This window comes from Zonotrichia leucophrys, chromosome 5 (assembly GCF_028769735.1).
Source record: "Zonotrichia leucophrys gambelii isolate GWCS_2022_RI chromosome 5, RI_Zleu_2.0, whole genome shotgun sequence".
NCBI classification, from domain to species: Eukaryota; Metazoa; Chordata; class Aves; order Passeriformes; family Passerellidae; genus Zonotrichia; species Zonotrichia leucophrys.
This window is the reverse complement of record NC_088175.1, coordinates 47267642-47271867: the sequence shown is the minus strand read 5'-3', so window position 1 is coordinate 47271867 and position 4226 is coordinate 47267642.

The window sequence follows — 4226 nt, the reverse complement described above, 5'->3', positions numbered from 1 at the left end:
CATTGCAGAACTCATGCTGCTCTCCAGGACAGTGGTGATGGAATGTTGAGGCTTGGAAGGGACCTTCTGGATCATTTTAGTCCCAACCCCTCTGCCATGGGCAGGGACACCTGCCTGATGGCAATGAGAAACAGGGAGCTTAAGACATTAACTTTCATTCCAGCACAGAATGCTGGAACTTGGTAATGAGTGTTTGAATAAGGACTTTATCTTTCTATTAATTTTTTCCCTCTCATTTCATCACAGAGGAAATAATTTGGTCTTCCCTGATGTACCCACAATGAAAATGAAAAAGTGACAGAAATATAACTTTTCTGTAGGATTTAGGAGGGAGGGGAAAGAACAGGCTATCAGAAAGGAAGCCTAGTTTTGGAAATCCGTATCTTCTTTAATGGAGAGTTCTTTCATCAGCTGAAGAGCACCAAGGCAGCAATTAAATAAGAGCAAAACATCTGGGAAAGAAGTTGATGCTTCAATGATTCCATGACAAATTATAAGAATAAGCCCCCAAATTATTTGTTGAATTTGGCCCAAGTGTCAGGTAGTAAGTTCTTTATTTCACAACAACAACTTCCAGAATTTTCTTCAGACTGAAACTCTTAGAAATGTTTATATATCACTGTGCTAGTCTGTGAAGATGCCAGTGAAAATGTTTCATTTTACAGACCCATTCATATGTAACTCTAGAGGACAAAGAAACTTGTCTGCAAGTTTCTTCCATTTCCAATTTTCCCTTTCAGATGCAATTAAAAAAAGTCCAATATTCAACAGACAGCAAACTAATTGCTTGATAATGACCTTTTAAATGCCCAGATTAATGGCTTTAAGTGGAATTTTAATGAGTTATTCTGAGTACAACTAATCATTTGCTGTTTATACACATGTACATGAACAGAGTATTTTTGATTAAATGAAACTTCATCATAACTGTTATTCCAAGCTGCATTCTTTGCACAGAGCTATAGCATAGGAGAAGCCTCCATATGAATATATTCACATAAACTTGTGCTCTGACTTGACAAGCCTGTCCAGTGGCATGGTTTGAAACAGGGGATCCATATTCAAGTTCATGCTCTGCATGCCTCCAGGTAATGCAGGATAAACTGCTCTGAATCAAGAAGAGCAGAGATTTAAATTTAGACTTCCCACATTTTGTGCTACTGCTCTGTGCATGATACATTGGTGATAGTCATACACATAATTCCCAAGATTAAAAACTGAAATTCTGACGTGAACAACCCAATTTCAGGAGAACAGCCAAAACATCTCATACTATTCTGGCATAAAAGAGGGAAACAACTTAAAACATCAGGAATTCCTTTAAAATAGGTGTAGAAAGCATAGATTTGTACTACAGCTTGAATTAGATTTGCATTACACTTGCATAGTGCTTTGCTATGAAAACCAAAAATTGTTTTCTGCAGGAAAGAGGTAAGGAAGCCAAACTCCTAATTTATTCAGCCTTTTAGTCAATTGACAAGGTGAAGACAGGTTTGTTTTGCTTTTGATGTAGGTTTTGTTTTTTAAAATACAAGCAATGTTTATTTTACAACTCTTAATTTCAATATATGCAACTCCTAGGGTACAAAGATTGAGAGAAGAGAATACTACCTATAAAATTTACAAAGGACAGAGAGGAGAAGGGAACATTCTAAGTTGTCTTACCAGCCTGGGATTGAGTGGATCAACAATTAATATCTTGAAATATTGGCTTCTTTCACAGGCCCATAAAACCAATGCTGATATGTGCTATGACATGGCATAAACTTGGACATAACTACTTGTACACTTGTACAGTTTGTGCTTGAGCATTTATACATCTTCCAGACTGCACTGTCAGATGAACTGCATCCATCTCCATTTCAACAACTCTAAAACTACATTTCAAAATGTTTTAAATAGGTTGCAAAAAACTGCCTTTAACTGTGAGCATGTCACTCAGCTACAGTGGAACTTCAGGATATAATACAAAACCAAAGTACAGATAATAATTGAGTTCTTCTCACTTGGTCTTAATTTGGATTAATTCACTCTTATTTTGCTTTTCTCATTAAAAAGTGTATCTCATGTTATATGTTATCTGCCACCTGAGATGTTCATATACAAACACAAAAAGATCTGAAATTTACTTAGAGTATCTATAAGAAAGTCGTTTTTTTCCCATTTGTTTCCCTCATGATAAAATGAAGGTACTGACCTGTCAAAAAAAGCCACATTAACAAAAATTAGTAAAAAGCTAAGTTACTTCTTTATCCAAAAGATGAACAAAACAAGCTAAAAATATATTTTTGGAAGTGGATTATCTTACAGGTTTTCAGGAAGTAGACAGCAACTTCAGAAATCCAGGGCCAGCAAAACACAGAGTATCTCCAACTAAGAGAGCATTCAGCTTTACCTTTCTGCCAGACATTAACTTCCTTGTATTTTCAAACAACAAAGAAGCCAGAAATGGCATTCAGCCACTGTCCTTCATGTCCTCACCTCTTCAAAGTTCTCCATTGTAATTATTTAAAAATATATTTTAAAGGGAGGGGGGTGGAGATTTAACCATATTGAGATAAAAAGTGAGAAATCTTGAGACATACCTATCATGATGTCTCACTGCTATCTCACACTCTGCTAAACCCATTGGCTAAATACCATAATAAATCAGTGTATTGGGTCTGACTGAGGTAAAATAGCTTTTATGTGCTAGTCTGTTCTTCATTGTAAAGCCTCTTGCCACAACAGAAAAACATCATTAAACCAAAAGGAAATCATTCCCCCAAGACTGGGAAACTGAGGGCACCAAAAGAGAGTTTCCATGAGCTAGTACACTGGCACAGCAGAACCCCAATATTGTAAGGTCATGGAGCAGATACTCCTGGAAACTGTGCTGAGGCCCATGGGAAATAAGGAGGTGACTGGTGACCGTCAACATGGCCTCCACACCAAGGGCAAGAAAGCTAAAAAAAGAAATTTCTCATACCTTTAGGTAGCTAATAGGAAAACAAAGCAATTGTGAGAGACAATTTAAATAGGTTCTTTATGATAAAAATCAGCAGAACTCTTCCAAGTAGCAGTATGTGCTATTACACAGCTGCGTCTTACTTCTCAGATGTCAAAGGTAACTTTACCCTCAAAAGTTTACTGGACAAATGCGTGTACAGAATCTTTCTTTTTTCTTAAAATAATTACAAGGATATAAAGCAATACTACCTTTGCCTGACTGACAAGTTAATGATCTGCACTTCTCACACATCAAGACAAGCTAAAGAAAATTGAAACTAGCAGAAGACTTGAGATACCCATCACCATCATTAAGGGGTTTGTTTCCAAATATGTACAGAAATTCAAGCTTTGAGGAGTTTGGCACAGAGTGATGCATTTGTCATTTAAGCACACCATAATCCTCTTGTGAGAGATGTTGTGTGACACACAGGCACATGGCATGTCTAAATGATACACCACCAGCTCTTCACTGACTGGCTCACAGTTATTGGCACCTTGGTAAGCTGCAATCATTTCATATTTTCAGGAGAAAAGGAAGCAGAAAATTGGTGTGGCAGAAATAGAGAAAATGGCCATGTGCATTATGTGCTTCCAGGGAGAAAAGGAAATGTCAGCTGACCATTGGGAGTGCAACCAAACTCTGCTATTTCACCCTCATTTCCTATGGGGCCCAATGGGATTCATCCCAGGGTACTGCAAGAGCTGCCTGATGTTATTGCAGCAACTCTCTCCTTATTTCTGAGATGATTTCATTGTCCACAGAGCTTCCACCTGACTGAAAAGTGGCAAAAGTTCAAGAAGGGTGAGAAGGAAAACTCTGGAAATTACAGGCTTGTCAGTCTCACTTCAGTGCCTGGTAAAATTAGAGAGAAGGTTATTCTGTCAGTCTTGGGCTCTTTCTCATCAGATTCCAGTATCTCATAGTTGGGATGTATCCTATATTTGATCAGCTAGTTTGGAGAATATGCTTAATAAAAAGATATGAAGCAATCTGCTCCTGATTCAAGGTTTCTTCCTAATTATAAAAGTTTACAGCTGTGCACAGTCACTCCAAAATTATTATACTCTAATGCCATTAACCTTATATTCTACTTTCTGTAGACAATTTCAGTTTATAAAATACAACCTTTGAATAGATTTGTCCCCCCCATTACATTAAACAAAAAAAGAAAAGTTTTCTACAATCATGACACAAGGAAAGCATATTTTAAACCAAACTCCCCATGAAATACAGC